Source organism: Apteryx rowi, unplaced genomic scaffold, assembly GCF_003343035.1.
Source record: "Apteryx rowi isolate R43461 unplaced genomic scaffold, aptRow1 scaffold_5, whole genome shotgun sequence".
Classification (NCBI taxonomy): domain Eukaryota; kingdom Metazoa; phylum Chordata; class Aves; order Apterygiformes; family Apterygidae; genus Apteryx; species Apteryx rowi.
Window position 1 is genome coordinate 4,304,863 of NW_020450760.1, and position 16,921 is coordinate 4,321,783.

At 39.7% G+C, this 16,921-nt stretch overlaps 1 long non-coding RNA gene across 2 annotated transcripts in view; it reads right to left on the bottom strand.

Annotated features, from left to right (window-relative positions):
* Nucleotides 1–16,921, bottom strand: part of LOC112972728 — a 67,025-nt gene that overhangs the window by 42,533 nt on the left and 7,571 nt on the right. Inside the window, exon 2 of one of the 2 annotated variants that reach the window (XR_003255768.1) lies at nucleotides 5,998–6,040. The exons of the other annotated variant lie outside the window; for it this stretch is intronic. This is a non-coding gene — a long non-coding RNA (uncharacterized LOC112972728). The remainder of the gene's footprint in view (nucleotides 1–5,997; nucleotides 6,041–16,921) is intronic. 2 annotated transcript variants of the gene reach the window in all.

Genomic DNA, 16,921 nt, shown 5'->3' on the forward strand with positions numbered 1-16,921 from the left:
ATTCCAAGTGGATAACTTGCTGTCTTTTAATTTCCTCTTTAATGCTTATCTTTTTTATCAGCTGCTCTTTCTGTAGCCTTATTATGTGTCATGTTCTGATTTCTCTCTTCTTACATTTCCTTTCCTACATTTCACACATCCCAGTCTTTCCTCTCCTCTCCCCCCCCCACCCCGCCCTGCCACCTTCTTTCATCCAAAGCACTCCTAGTCCTAGCAAAAAGGACAAAATTAGCTCTTCACATCACAGTGTTCAATAAAAAGTGTGCTATATGATTGTAATGCTTTTCACCATATTTGTACATACAGAATTTGCACAATCAAAAATAGCTAAAACATGTTTGTTTGTTTTCTTTTCCCCCTGATACTTAAATGAATTCTCCCCCTTTGCCAGGATCTGCTATTGAGAGATGGTAAAATTCACCCTAAATGGAGTGTGCGTACAAAGGCCGGTGACACACAGCCCCYCCCTAACTCCTTCAGGCTTACACTAAAATCAATGGCAAAATTCAGTCAGGATACGGTTTGCTCCTGGAAAGCCATGTGATGCTGAGGGATTTGAGCAGTGCTGCGGCGAGTTTGAATGCTTTCAGTCATAAAAATGAACACTATTATTTTCTAGTTCACTTCCTAAACCAGCCCTCCGCTGACTTCCGAGCTGCGTCAGAGTTGTAAGTCCCATCGCGCCAAGGCAGCTCAGGCAGCACAGGCTGGCATGGCTGGCCTCAAGCAACGCTTTCACTCTGAAACACATCAGTGTCACAGGGCATCGAGGGCTACATTGCAATGTCCGCTCCACCTCTTCTCAGCTGGCCCACATTTCCTTAGTGACCTTGACCAACCGGTGAGATCTGGAGCAGCCTTCGTGCTGCTCTGGGGTAGGAGTCAGGGTGTCCTGAGTCTGGTCAGAAGGGCTGGGGGTACTGGCTGCATCCCTGGGAGATCTCCAACCTCTCTTCTCTGACTGCATCAAAATTTTGGTCAAACTGAGAATCTGCTCCCATATCTTCAAGTATTAGCTACTAAATGTGTGAAACATTTAGAGAACAGTATTCTGCCTGGCCCTTACCTTTTCCCTTTCAATGCGGTGTGCTCCCCTTCTCTGCTCAAATGCAATTTTTCGTTATGTTAAGTGAAATCAAATGTCGAAGTTCACTAAACTATGCTGGGTGAAATGTGATTTTTTTTTCCTGACTTCATTGCAACATTGTCTCACTTTCTGTGTGAAATGTTCCACTCAGCTCCACTCTGTAATCAAAGGCTGATGAAATATCAAGGCTCAATTAATTATTACAGTGCCTAGCAGCACTGCTAAAGTTCGTGGGTGGAGAACTCATTCCTTTTAATTTTGCATTGAGTCCTATCCTGCCACATGAGTTCTCAGGTCAGGATCTCAACATATATTTTGTGGAGAGTTTCATTCGACTTCACACATCATGAAACATGCTTTTCCATTTCTATACAGTGGTAAAGTAAATGTTTATTTGTTTTACTTCAAATACCATAATCTTTTTTCCCTGACCTATGCACCTTGAATTGCTTTGAAACTTTAGTGTTCTTGTCCCTTTCACTGAATTGATTTTGTTTGTCAGATGGTTTTCTGTGTACATGATGAATCCCTAGCAAACTGCCAACTAACCATGCAACTATGTGAATGAGGGGGATAGTGGTTACAACAAGAGCTAGAATATTTTAGAATGAAATGTAGAAAAATCTTCTCTGTCAGTCTATCCCTTTCTTTCTGAAAGTGAGAAAGAATCAGAGCTTTCTTTTTGGCTGGAAATTTTGCAGATGTTCATTTTTGCATATTTAATTGGCTGCATAGCCAGTGACACAAACTTTTGCTATGGGAARCTAAAAATACTTGAATAATAAACAGAAATGTAGTGTAATAATTATACTTGTTATTTACTGGAAGGTGTTGAATTTATTATTATGGACATCATTGTCATGAGGGATGTTGTTGTATCTATGCTGAGATACATCATTCAAAAAGACAGTGGATCTGACTGTGGCATGCACTAAGTGAACACAGAATAAAAATCTGGTCCCTGCTGCAAAGAGCTTGCAGACTAAGGAAAGAATTGGTAGTACAGTTCTTAGTGAAAGAATTCATTTGTTACTAAATATATTTTATTTTCTCCCAGATGATTTATAGATGCTTTAAAAACTCTGAAAGTGTTCTAAACTCCATTGAAATCAATGGAAAAGCACAGCTAGGACTGATTTCTTTCTTGTCATGTGGAATCCTACAGCTTATGTGTATTGCTTTGTGTAGCACTAAAATGCAATCACTTCTAGTGTGGAATATAGCACTTTTACACAGTTTCTTCCAATAAAAAAATAATAATGAGCTTGACTCCTTAATGACAGAAAACAAAGATGACTATCTCATCAAGCTTCTTGGCAGAGTGTGAGTAGATCTGGCCTAATGCAATTATTGTTGTCTTTTGAGTTTGCTGAGGATACTGGCGTAATATCTCCATTTTTTCCATGTGATCTCAAGTGACCACAACTGTTCAGAGCTTTGGTTTTCTCTGATCTAAACGATTGCAGTGCAAGCACCAGAGTGTCCCCAAGCACCATGCTGGGAGGCTGGCTCCGCACTGACTCAGAGGGAGCATTCCCATCTAGCTGACTCACCAGCACTCAAGTGCACTGCCAGCAATCCAGATATTAAACTGATCCGCCATCAACATGGGGGGAGGGGGGGGAGAGGGAAGAGAACAGATTAGTTTTAAAAATGAAATACTGATGGTACTGAGTGCATCAGTTGAACCTTTTTGCCATATGCAATAGACCAAACAAAATGACTTAAACGGCCAAGTTATTTAAGTTTGCAAAGCAGATGCTGTGCAAGCTTCTGCCTTCTTTTCACAGGGTTGTTTATTACATATTGCATCCAGACAAATTCGTCGTCCTTTTGGTGGGGCTTTGCTAGCAAGGCTTGCAAACTTAATTTTTTCCCCTCTGTCTCTAGCTAGACTGTGTGAAATGTGTGTGTAAAGGAAAGGTTTGTAGAGTCATTRTCTTTTATTAGATCAACTGATACAGCTGGTAAAAACAACAAGCTTCAAGGCACACAAGCTCTTCTTCAGGTTTGAAACTGTATATAAAGTCAGTAGTGATGAAAAGTATACAGCGTGACTTATTTGTATTTTTTACAAGCTAAGTTTATAAGGTTTCTTCCCAAGTAACAAATTATGCATTTGCAGTAGACCCCATTACTGGTGCTGGATGAGGTAAGCTTTTATCATCTCCCCCCCCCAAAAAATCACATTTCATTTATTTTCACATAGAAACTGAAAATCAATATTACCCGTTATCAGCGTCAAAATTCTAACGGCAGTAGGGTCAGAAAAAATGTTCAGGTCAAGAAAGAGACTTTGCTTTCATAATTTTGACCATTTGAAAATTTCAAACAGCTTTTACTCTAGTGAAATAGCAGGAATTCACTTCTAAGAGTAATAATTCTGTCTTGTCAAAAAAACTTTTGACTTGAAATAGTTGATAGGACTGACTGTTTCCCGTTTTGATTTGACAAAGGTACCTACTCAGATGGGGAAGTGGTTTTCAAAGAACCCCTGAGGAGCACTGCACATGACAATATAACTGATTTCTGTTTTAGCAACTTTTAGAGGGGAACTTTATTACAAGGCTATCCCTGCCTTGATCATCTGCATTCTGTGGCTGATGTTTTCCAGTGGGCGGAAAGTCAGTCTTGTTTTTGCAATTCTAGTGGAAACATTTAAGCAATGTACAAGACACCAGGCTGGCAGGGACACTGGCAACCCTGAGTTTCATGAGGGTGATGCTTAYAGTCATGGGATGTAGAAAAATGCCTCACTTAATGGTGCAAATTAGAAGGGCTTCCTCAAGCTTCTTTCCTTCCTCTTTCCCTTTCCTTTTCCTTCCCTGCCAGTGGGATCCCACTAGACTTGTGGTGTTTATTATATATTATCCTTTGGCTGAAGTAAAAGATGGTTGTGTGATGGTGTTTAGCTGGAAAGTCCTGTGTCTTCTATTATTCTACATGTTTAATTTAGCTCATGGACAGAGGTCCAATAACTGAACATGGATACATTATAAATCAATCATTTTGTTACCTTCTCAGCTCCTAGGCACAGGGAGGTGAGATATGAGAAATTAACAGAATGATACTTTTATTTTTTGTTAATTACATTTTTTGCTGCATATTAAGAGAGATTTTAATATAAAATTTACTTTGTACCAGTGCTGGAACATAAATCTTTACTTGCATTCAAACAATATATAATAATGGAATTCTGATTCACAGCAGGAGAAAAATACTGCTGAAGCAAATAATATTTTAATGAAGTACTTCAGCGGAAGGAAAAAGTATTTTTAGGGCAGATAAGAAGGAAATGACAGTAGCCAATGAAGATAGTGTGAGTCTGGCCATTCCCCCATGCCAAGAAAAGACCCAAGCTTGATTGCACATTAAGGGGGAAGATGTGTTAGTTTGATTGAGAAAGTGTGCTTAGTCTTTTAACAATAGACATTAAGCAGCTGTGGGTTTTTGTGCTAAATCTTATTACTGGAGTTAGATCGTTTAACCTTTCTTTGGGAAAAAAATTGCACAGAAAAAGGAAGAAAATATTTGAGTTCTTAATACCTCAGTGTACATTGGAGAACCATCTTTCTTTCTGTAATAACACATGAAGTGCAGTGCACTAGATTGCATTTTTAATGCTTCAAGAACATTACTTTGCAATGAATGTGCTTCAGAAAAACAGTTTTGCTGTGTATTTTATTGGCTGAGTTAACACAACAAATACTATAAATCCAGTAATTACTAATTGCCTCCTCCATTATAATGTAAGAAATGAATCATAAACCTTTTATTACTTTAACGGTGGACTACAGGAAGGATTAATCTTCCAGTGAAGCATTTTTCATATTTACCTGGTTCCTTCTGTTATACAGTACTCATTTTCTCTTCCCAGTCTTCCTATTTAATGCTCTGTAGTGGCCCCTACTGGGAAAGACATGCCTGGAACTTATCAGCAGCCTTGGCATCTGGTGATAAATCTGTTTAGCTGTTGGTGGTTTAGCAATTACCCCTTGGTGGGGAGAGGAAACAAAATTAGGAGGCAATTCTATGTAACCTTTTACCATCCATTGCTCTAGTTGTGGCATGTTCACTGCTGCTATGCCTGTAATGCACCGTCTCAGGGTGCATGATAGCTTGTATAAAGCTGAGCCTGACGAAGGGAAACTGAGGAGCAAAAAGCATTATGTGAATGAATACTATCAAGACAGAAATATTATAGTCAAATATTTATGCAAGTTTTGTGTTGAAGCCCTGACATAGATTTAATTTTCCAAGTGGATTAATTTTCTTTTTGTAAAGTGAGATATGTTAATAAATCTARGGATTGCTTTTGAATTTGAGATGTTTACAATAGAGAGGTGAATGGCTTTTTCATGTGGTATTTACCTTATTATTGTTATTGTTGTTATTATTATTATATATTATTACATATTATTATATAGCATAAATGTTATTATATTTAATCATTTTGGATTAAAACGCCATCTAGAAGCCCTAATGGAGATCTGCCCCTTTCTGGTAGGAAATGTACATGAAGTGGCAGTTTCTGCTTCTGAATATTACAAGTTTAGGTGGGGAGGGAAGAAGTTTAACTCCTTTACTATTAAATCAGTGGCTGAATCAGGCAAAGAACTAAGACCCTGCCTCATTATAAGTTCTATCTGCTCTATACTGTCTCCTTTCAAGCCTAAACATCCAGCTGAAGTCTTTTACACTGCTCGCTCTCCACAAAGGATGCTATCCATCATATACAGCAAAAAGTATGTAGCGTTATTTGGGAAGACACTGTCCCTATCTGACCCTTATTCCTGGCTTCCCCTGCTAAATCCAGGCTTGTAAGTAAACACACAAGGAAAGGGCAGTTATACCAACAGGTTAGTAGAACATCTGCTTCACCCACTTTCATGTCCAAAAACTTTACACACCTCTAATGAGACTGAAGATCTCATCTTCTTAGCCCAAATGGTCCTGTTTTGGAGAGACATTCATTATAAGTATTTTATCTGTTTCAAAACTGGACTCATTTGTAATAGGTGACTTGGGGCAGAGGACTACATTTTGGGGGGAGACTAGATCTTGAGCACCTCAAGGCATCTTTCCGCCTTTCTGCCTGGGTAACAGAGCCTTAACTTTGTAATGTCTTATACATACCAAGATACAGACAAGTGGTGTAAAGGGCCAAAGTGTAAATGGGAGTTTGTTCTGCAGATTAGTATTCAACTTTGATCTCACTTTATCAGTGAAAATCAGAAGCAGCTCCCCCAAACCAGTGGGTTTACAGCATTTTACAGCTAAAAATCTGACCCAGAGTCCCAAGGGAAGTACTCAAATTTGGAAAACGCTATGAAAAGAAAGTAGAGGAGCATGAGAAAACAAAGCTTGAGGGCTTGAATTAACTTAGGAGAATTGATTTGGGAATGCTTTTTTCCTTTTCAAATGCCAGAAAGGTGGAAGCAATTAAATTAGTTTGAGCACATTAGTTTTGTAGCTTCTMGGGTCAACATATTTCAAGGACAGACTCCATAGAGACAGCTACCATGACATATGCTATCTTATAGAGTTTATAATCTGGACCTGTTCCTGAAAACACCTTATTCATACAGAATCCTTTCTTCTCCCTTGCTTTTCCAGAAATGAATGGTCCATATGCATGACAAAACACATTTTTGAATCTCGTAAGGATTGCAGCCTTGATGTCTGTTGAGGTGCAACAGGTGGATGAAGCAACCATGCAGAGTGAAGCTGGGTTGAGGATAAGATTACAATATAATACAGAGTTTAGCGACAATAACAACAGAAAATCCTCCAGAAAGCTCAGCTTGATACTTCTATTGCTGCACTGTCCTGGCATTTGGATTTTTATATGTAAATAGAGCAAATATTTTCATTGGTGATGAACTTTTTAGTCCACATGGATGTCACCATTTTCCTCCTTGCATTCCAGTCCCAACTCCTGCATTCCTCTGGATGTCACACTATTTCAAATTACCTGAGCCAAATGAAAATATGACCAAAAGAGCAGTATTGTTTACATTACAGAGAGACTTATCAGTGTGATGATGTTTTTATTTAAAGTCAGCCCCTATTCGTTTTTGTATTTCAGCAACTAAGCTTAAGTGGACAACTTAATTTAACTTGATCTGTATTTCTCTCTGAGAAGTTAAGCAAAGGAATATATCCATAGAAGTATTCTTCATCAGCATCCAGCTACAGTACATAAGAATACTGGGTTCTCAAAATATCATTCATTTCTAGAACTTTTAATTTTAGTCTGTCCGTTTAAATTTTGAATGTTTTGCAGTTCCTTTCTGATTTGAAGACCTCAAAATATTAGAAATAATTTATCAAGCTTCAAAACAGTCTTATCACATGGGAAAATACAGTAACAGCCATTTTGCAGAGGAGTTTGGTGATATACCAATCATAAAATAGTGACATAAACAGAGATAGACCACAAGGTCCCTAATGCTTTTCTAATTGTTTGCTTTATACTCCAGGTTAAGTCAACTTTGACACTGAAATGTGTCATAGCTCTTAACCCTGGCTTACAGGTGCTGTTGTTTTGTATTTTACTTTCTGTTACACCTGCAGCAGCCCAGCCAAATTCCAGTTTTCAGAAATGACAAATCAGCCTCTTGCATAGTCATAAGAATGTAACTGGAAGGAGAGAGGGAAAGGAAAATGATTCTTACTTGCTGTATGACTTCTGATCTCATGAGACATCACTTTTACAGCCTTTTTCTCCACAGCCACTAGTGTTTGAAATCTTTCTTAAGGAAGAATAACCTTCCTTTCCCCATGCTGAAATTCTCACATGATTCCAGAAGCCAGAACATTAAAAAAAGAGTAATTTTTTAGGAAAAATGATTCAAAAAATCCCCAGTTCCGGTGCCACTGGTGAAGGAGATTAAGGAGGGCAAAGAAGGATATTAAAGGCTAAATTCAGTCCTAGCTCGGCTCAACAAAAGTCTGTGGATAGTCTAGCTCTAGTCTGTTCTAGTCTGTTTTGTAAAGTATGGCGTTATCTACAATTACAGCTCTATAAAGAAGCTTTATATGACTGTCGTTCATCGTGCCCATCTCAACATGCTATAACTGTCCTCAATAGCTGGCTGACCATTTATTACAGACTCCAGTTTCTTCACTAAATATCTAGCTGATGTAGAGCAGTTTGAGTGAATGTGGGCAAATACAAAACAAAACAAAACGTGAGGAAGCAACAACCGATGTAAATTTTATGCATGTCTATCTAAGGTTTTAATGACAGCTCCAGCACTGTTGCAGGGTTAAGGTTCATGAACAAAACAGTGATAACGGACTATCAACTGTCACAGCTGTTAAAAAAAAGGAGGGGAAGAAGAAGAAAAGAAAAGAAAAAAGTTTTTGTTAATTAAAAGAATTTTGCCTTAGAATCAAAGAGGCTGTGGATGAAGAAATCTGCAGAAATTATCTAAGGCCGCCTCAACCTTAGCATTTATTATTCAACACCTCACTCATTGCCCTGATTATAAATATTTAATCACTCAACAACTGTAAGTGCTTGTGTCTTCCTGGAGGACCTGCAAGCATTAGGAAATAAAGGGATGGGGGAGGAGGGGGACTAGAAAGGCAGAGAGCCTAAAAGATGTGTCGAGATTATGCGGGGACAAGTGAAAAGGTGTGAAGGACGCCACTGAATTGGGCCTTTGTAATCAGGTTGCATGAACACCTGAACGCTAATTCATTTTGTTTCTATTCACTGGACTTCAAAGCCATATTTTTTTTTATTGCGTGGCAGTCTCTGACAGAGGGTGCCCTTGGAGAACAGGCAGAAAATGTTCTTAATGAAAGCAGAGCCCCGAGCAGTGAGAGGTGCCATCCGTGTACCCTCCTTTGTCTGTCACAAAAAAAGCAGGCTAGCTTGGCAGGCTTTTGGGCCTATCAATAATGCATGAGAAGAATTACATCCACCCTGATGCCAGGAGAAGGGAACAGCAGAGAAGAGGGTTGTGTCACACTACCCTGAATGCACATTTACTTCCTATACATTCTCCCTCTCCATACATAGAACACATGCTTTTTGTGAGCCCCTTTGAATACAGGTTGTGAATGTATGGCTTACAYACTCTCTGAAAGGGCTGTGCTACTTTCTGTACCTGTAAAGGGTGTGTAGCTTTCCCTTCGATGCTGCTAGAGTGCTTGGAGTATGCAGCTGCAGTCTGAAATTCTGTGAGTTTAGTTATAAGATTTGATTTTGTACTGTGCAGGGGGAAAAAAAGACATTAAACCAATAGGGGGAAACCCGCTTTGCTTCTTAATACATGACATTGTTTGGAGTGTTCCCAATTTGCCTTGATGGTGAGGATTCCGGTTTAGACATGAATGTATTTCATGTTCTTCTCCTTTGGTTCCCCCCCCCCCAGCACTGGAAAGAAAAAATAAATATCTTAAGAAGAGCAAGTTTTGAATGTATTTTCTTATAAGAATGAGGAACTTTCAAAACCTCAACTTATCAAAGGTACAGCATAAAATTAAGGAAACGTACTACAAACTATGATTCTTTTTTAGTTTCTCTCCGGTAACAAGAGCTGCACCCTTGAGGGCTTATTTCTTTCTAGACAATATTGTGCACTTTTCATAATTTCTTGTATAAACACGTCCTACACAAGCACAGCCACCAGTGATTTGGCAAAGTACTCTGAGGCCCGTATTTGCTTCTCAGGGGTTTCAGGCTACAGTGTGAGCATTCTGCAGAGTAAGGCCCAGCCAATTCTGGTGCAAATTTTCTAAGAGATTTTCCCCAAAGCACAGCTGAGAGTTAAATGCCTCCTTACATATTCTGTTTAGTTCAGTTCAATCAAAGTGTTACTCCTGRAGTCTGTAAAAGGCCTTGGCAAGTGCTTCAGCCTCCAGCTCTGAAGTTAGACTTAGGTGGCTGTGGTGAGCTGAGCTCTCTTGTGTCCTAGGGTGACTGAGGAAGGCTGAGCACGCAGTTAAGTTTAGTACCTCACGCTTATAAAAACTTCCCTGCAAAAAGTGAACTAACCAGGCAGCCAATGGATGGATTTGAGAATATAGGTCTTCCCCATGCAGGCAAGGAGAGCATACCAAGCATATCATTCCTGGTGGAATGGGCTGGCATCCAGCCTTACCGTTCCCRCTGTGCCAGCTCTACTGCACAGAGCAGTCCACTCTTCCACACAGTGGATGCTGCCACRTTTGTCATGATGGAGCCCAATGATCAAATAAAAGTCCCAGGGGAGGAAGATAAATTCAAGGTATCTAAATGCAAATGTTTTATGCTCTTCATTCTAGTGCCACTGGATGGAGGCCAGAATGTCCAGAAGCTGTGAGCAGTCTTATGACCATTAACAATGGCCTCAGGAAAACAGAGGAGATGCCGGGCAATAAAGAAAGAAAGAAAGAAAGAAAGAAAGAATCACTTTCTTTACAAAAAAGGACTCATTCTTTCAGCAGGTATGCATTTTTGTGGCTTCCCTGTGAGGGACATCAGGGATTTGCAATGGGAGTTGTGAGATATTATTTTGAAGGGATTTTTGAAGGGATTGTGTCCTCCAACATAGATAAATAGGAGAGTACTAAAGTTATGCTGTATCAGCAAGCTGATACCTCATCATCTGACAGTGGAAGATTCATAGCCAGCCCTGTATACTGTGTTTCCACATTTGTAGCATACACTATAAGAGAAAGGCAACCCTYACTTTAAAAAAAAAAAAGAAAAAAAAAAAGGTCTTCCTCATAAACTGCCTCCTTCCTTTACGATGCTTGTTTTGGAGGAATGCAGTCTGAAAGAGCCATAGTAAAGCGAAATGTATTATCACAATGAAACTTTTTGTGATAGGTGCTTGAGCTGGAGCTTGGGGTGATCGGAGCAAATCTTTCAATAATGGCAATCAAAGTCTACAGCAATCAGCTATTCCCCAAAGCCCTGGAAGGCTGGCTGGCCATACCCTGTGCTTTCACAAAAACACCCAGGGATGGGGTGCCCAGCGCCAGACTCGAGAGCAGTGCAGATACAACATGGTTCCCTTCGCTCACGGCTCTCCCAGACCTCACAATATTCCTGGGAGATCCAGCTAAGGTGTGTGTCCCTCTCTATCCTTGCAGGCATCGTTACCTGCTTAGAAAGCTAACCTACAACCTGTAAATCTTGTTGCAATAATGAAGCTTGGCACTGCCTGTGGGCCGCCTCCTCCACCTCCTCCTCCTCCTCCTCTCTTTCTCCTTCTCTCTGTGCCTGAGGTTGGCCACAGTCTGAGCTAAGAGCATGCTTCTGCAGCGGTGCCAAGCAGCCCCGGGCTGCTGCCAAGCAACTGCCTGTTTTGTCTTTGGCTGCTGTGTGTAAAATGGCAGATCTAATGAGACAATGTGGAGCAGCTGGTTTTGGCTGTTCCTCTGGCACAAGCGATTATAGCCACAAGTTGGGGTGTGAACGATTTGTACCTCAAAGACCATTTTCACCCAGGTGAACTCCTTTGAAAATTCCTTAGCAGGAGCGATTTCTTGGCCTGGCTCCAGCACTTCTCCTGTGCCAGGCTCAACTCTTTGCCCGCCCTCCCACTGCTTCCTTCGCGAAGGCATGGTAGGTGCACAGCCCCACATGTCCTTCAGCATGTGAATGATTTAGAGTTGGGGCTGCCTTTTGGAGGCTCCCTAGCACTGCAGTGGGGCAGACCCAGGCAGCCAGGCCTCCCCCCCTGCCTTCTGCAGAGTGTGTATCCCAAAATGTCAGCTGAAGGATCACTTCTCGTTCGTGCTTCGCAAAGACATTAGCGGCRCCCACTATCTGCAAAAAGACATAAGCCATAAACAGTCTAATGGCAGATTGTAGTTCTGGCTTCAAATGTGAGGATACAATTAACTCTAAGAGGTCTGTTCTTCCCTTGGTTTATGCGGGTGAGTAATACTAATGGGACTTACACATATGGACATCAAGGGGAAGCTTATTTTCCTTGAAATTAATACATATCAAACATTTTTTTGACATGACTATCTTCAAGCTACACTAAAGTACACAGTGCCCTGAACTGAACTGGAAAAATGTTGTAATTGGTATCATTGTTAGTGCTTCTTTCACCTGCCTTCCCTTTGCTTTGCTCTTTTTTTTCAGAGAATGAAGATGACTTGTRCAATGCAGTTTTGATAAATTAAAGATTAAATAAAAACAAAAAAAAATTCTACATATACTATACTTTTCTTAGTAAGATCAGTGCACAATGTGTCATCTTCCTCTCTCCTCCTTGGAGAGATAAAAAGTGACTCATTACCTTGCTTCACTTTAATATTTTACATATATGAAAAGACAGAGACAGTAACAAGAGAGTCAGTGAACAGGAATAYGAATGCTGGAGGTGTAGGAAGAAGGTTTGGAATGATACATAAAGAGGAGAAGTTGAAGTGAAATTATGTTCTGGAGAAAAAGCATATTCACTTCTGATGGGGGAGGTAGGGACAAGTGCACTTCTGTTTACTTAATTAGCATGTGGAATACTTTAGAATAAGTTATATGCATTTTGATCCCATATGAGTTATTATAATAGCTTGCCAACATAAAAACATTTGGAAATGCCAAACAGTGTAGTGAATCTTTAAAAGAGCCTGTTTGCAATCAATGGTTGTTTTATGTTCCTGTTAGAGAATGGAATGATATACGATGTTTCCGTGTGATATACTGTACCCCAGTTTACTGAATTTATCAGAGAAACAAACAAGACTATAATGACTCACAAGCACTGAGGGTAGTAGAGACCTGTGTGGGCTACCCAATAGTTTAGCTAATCCTTCATAGCATATTGTATGTTGAAACACACTATCATCTTTTCACTCCCTACTTCTAAGTCATTACATAAGGACCCTTTTAACATACATTATTGAAAAATCTCTATTACAGTCCATCATTTTAGTGAATTTGATTAAATCTCCATGACAGAAAATAAGGTATTATAACACATGCACTTGTGTTGCAAAGGTCCTGCTGTAGTTGAGGCTTGGATGCCCTATTATGTTCAGACGAACTGTCCTGAGAAAATAATTTAGTGAGAAATGAGCTTAGAAGAACTAAAAGCATTTAGATCTGAACAAATTACTGAGCAAAACTGCCTTACCATGAAATCTTAGACTCATTGTCAAAGATGTTTAGTCTACTCTGAATGTTTGATCTATAAGGGCTCTATTCAGAGCAAATTTCGTTTTCCACGGTTTTGGCCACAGAAACTCCACGAGGCTTCTACAACTTGGCACTTGTAGATCCCTAAGCTTGGTTTTAGAGCCAAACATTTCTGGGCACTCCTCCGGAGAAGCTTTGGCTTAAGACTTTGGCAAAGGCCACTGACTAGAGCTGAGCAAAAAAGTTGTTGTGCCTACCTTTATGCCCTTCTATGGCAGGACCCCCTGCCTGATAACCTCGGATCCACTCAGTCACTTGTCCTTGAGGAGAATACTGATATCTCAGGACTCAGAAAGTCCTTCCAGGCAGACTGACAGCACCACTAGTACATACACAAATGACTTCCTTATGCTTGCCTGTACTCTGTTAGAAATATTGGAGGGGGCTCTGGCACACAGGATTGTCACAACTTGCTATGGATCTACTTGTATCTACAAATTGACTGGCATGCTAACAGATGGTCTTTCTTCTGTGCATTTATCTTGCTTAAAAATGGCACTCTCCCTGATGCTGAATGGCTGCTGGCTTCCACCCGAGAGGTGGCTACATTTCAGTGTCAGATGAGGGGATAAAATGCTCTAGGATCCTTTAGGAGGAAAGAAGAACTTTCCAAATATAAAGTGTTGGTCATACACTGCTTTACACAATTTATAGAAGCTTTTAATGTTGATTATATGGTAGACCCTGATCCTTCTGAGACAGCACAAGATATATATCTCATCTGGTACATATCTGTCTCAAGAACTGATACTCGTACAACATCTTTACGAAACTAAACTTTCCTCACAGACTAATAAAAAATGACCATTACAATCATATGTGGTGAAACCTATCATAGTATTAATCTCCTTGCTGGCCTCAGAGTCGCAGAGTCATTAGCAGCYACAGCAGTGGTGGTTTCCACACGACACAGACACATGGCTGGGCATGCATGTTCTACCAAGGAGGGGAAATAAAGGGCTAATTCCTTCCCCATAAAAGCTGGCTCCAGGCAAATGACATCACGTCCTACTTCACTGTTGATGTCTCTCAGAAGGGCCAGCTTTCCTGAGCCATATTGGTTTTCTCACCCACCATGCCTCTCAAAGTGTCTGCACAGCATATGGTTGCGATGCAGCTAGCCTGTTGCCCTTGGAGATGCACCACAACTGATTCTGGCAAAGGCTCCCCAAATAGCCATTCGGCTAGGGCCTCTTCCTCTGACCCCTTGGCAAGGCTGCCAGCTTCTCAATCCAGGTGCATCCCCATGTGGAACTCTCTTGGATTCCAAGACTTTGTGAGCAGCTCGTCACTTGATACATCTGATTACTGTAGTTGTACTAGACTTTACATAACACCTCTACATACATGTTGACACCTCACATGATAGTCAGAGAATTTCCCAGACACCCTTTGCAATGTAATGTTGCACCAAATTCATCAAAGCTGGCACAAGGAGATGTAAATCCTAGCTCCAAACCCTACTCTGGGCATTTGAACTGCAGAGTCTCCCTAGAGCATAGCCAAACTTTCCAGATGCTGTTGACCTCCCTCTCCCTGCCACACTCCAGCTTCTCTATCAATGAAGACACTCTTAGAGAAGACAGGGCCCCTGCTTGCATATGTTCTAAATCACTATAGCTGACCTGCTGTGAAGGTTTCAACCCTATTTGTGGTTTAGACCAGGTGTGTCAGATATGTGGAGTGTAACTGAGCTATTGGATATGTGTCAGGGCAGAAAGTGTTTTCCACCACCTCAGAGAAGTGGGATGCAACCAGAACTTTTACTGTAAAAATCATCCAGGCATGTTCATCCCATCATTCTCCTAAGACAACTGTTCTGCAGCTAATTATACTCGATATAAAGGATATTGTCCTTTCTTATTCAGCTTACATTTTACTTTCAGTCATATCTTGTTGTTTTCAGTTATATCTTCATCTTGAAAAAAGTTTGTTTTCAGCTATCATCAACTGTGTACAGAATTGTGACATCCATTTTCATATTTCTTAAATATCAAGTATCCTCTAGCCTTTGCCCATTCTTTTTCCATGCAGCTCCCTTCTGATCATGTGTTTACTTGTTGCTCTAGATGGCATGTTTTCTTATCAGCTGTCCAGAACGGGGAAAAAAAAAATTCCATTTGAGTTGAAGAGCACAGTCATGTAAAAAAGGACTATAACCTCATTATTCTATGACATGATTTTTATGCATCTTCAGACCTCAAAGGCCTTGGTCTTTCCTTGCTGCTGTGTTATAAGGAAAGCTCATATTTATTTTTAATTGTCAACCGCCACTTCTGGATCATTTCTCAGAAGATCTTCTATCCCACAGATTATTTCCTTGCTGTATTCCTTGTATCCAGCTGTAGTGCTGTACATTGAAACAATTGGAAGTTTCTTTTGTTTACTCTCTATTCATGCTATTATAATTAAATCATCTAATTCTTCATTCCTCTCCTTTACATCTCCTGCACATTAGTATCATCCACTAATTTTGTCAATATGTTGCTTACTCTGTATTTGAGATCGTTAATAAAGATGTTACATAAGACCAAAGGCTGATCCCTCTGGTGCCCCGGTAGGCACCACTCCTCAATCATTACACTGCGGTTTATCATTATCCATTCTTTGCAGTCTTGTTTACCCATTTATCCATTAATGTTTGTTTTCAATCCACATAACACTGTTCTTCTCCAAGCCAACTTCAATTAAGTTTTCAAGTAAGGTTTTGTCAGACACTGTATCAAATGTTTTTCTAAAATCCAAATACATTACATCTGCCGCTTTCCCTTCATCCATTAATTTTGCTGCTTTATCCAAATATGCAACCAAGGCTGTCTAGCAAATTAAGGAGGAATTTTTCAGAGGATGCAGACCTATGCTCCATGTTCATGCAATTTGCATATATTAAAGGTATAGCAATATTTTTGTGCCCAAAAATAAATTACAAGGGTAAATCAAAGTAGTTGTTTCTCTACCAACTTATTTGTTCCAGCTCCCAATATTTAGAGGACAAATGTCTAAATTTCTGCCTGGAAGTCAATTGCATATGCAAACACTTTCAGATAAAAACCCCAAAAGAATGTTAGCCAAAATCTGAATATTTTTACTGATATTAGTAGCTTTTGATTATCAAGAAAATATCCAGAGGTACAATTTTTATTGCTTAAAACTTAAATAGATTGTAAAAATGCTGGCAGAAAGTTGTATGCAAAAGGAAACCTCTGATGACATACTCATTACAGTAAACTTCTTGTAGTTAATGACAATGGTCCTGTTGTTGGTTGGATAATTAGAGATTTTTTTTTTTAAACCTCATTTTGTAAGATTTTTTAATTTTATTTTAGTGTTCATCCATAATTCTAGTAGAGAATCTACTCTACTAGAAAATCTGCTCATCTCTTTTGGATGAGAATTGTCATAAACAACAATTTTTCTATATTCAAAAACAGTTTCTAATTTTATTTTCTTCAGTCTACTTGATTTCTCTAACCCTTCCTAAATATTTTTGTAATGACAATAGCCCAATATGCTGGTTAGCAAAGATGATCTGTCATTCACTTTATTCTGGTGTCTTGGTATCATGGAAAAAGGASAAACATTTTTTACTACTTTTTTTTTCCTTTTAAAAAGGTGGAGAATCTCTGATTGCCCTGCATAAGAGATTTGATCAATGTCAGAACACTGCGATATCGAGCTTGACT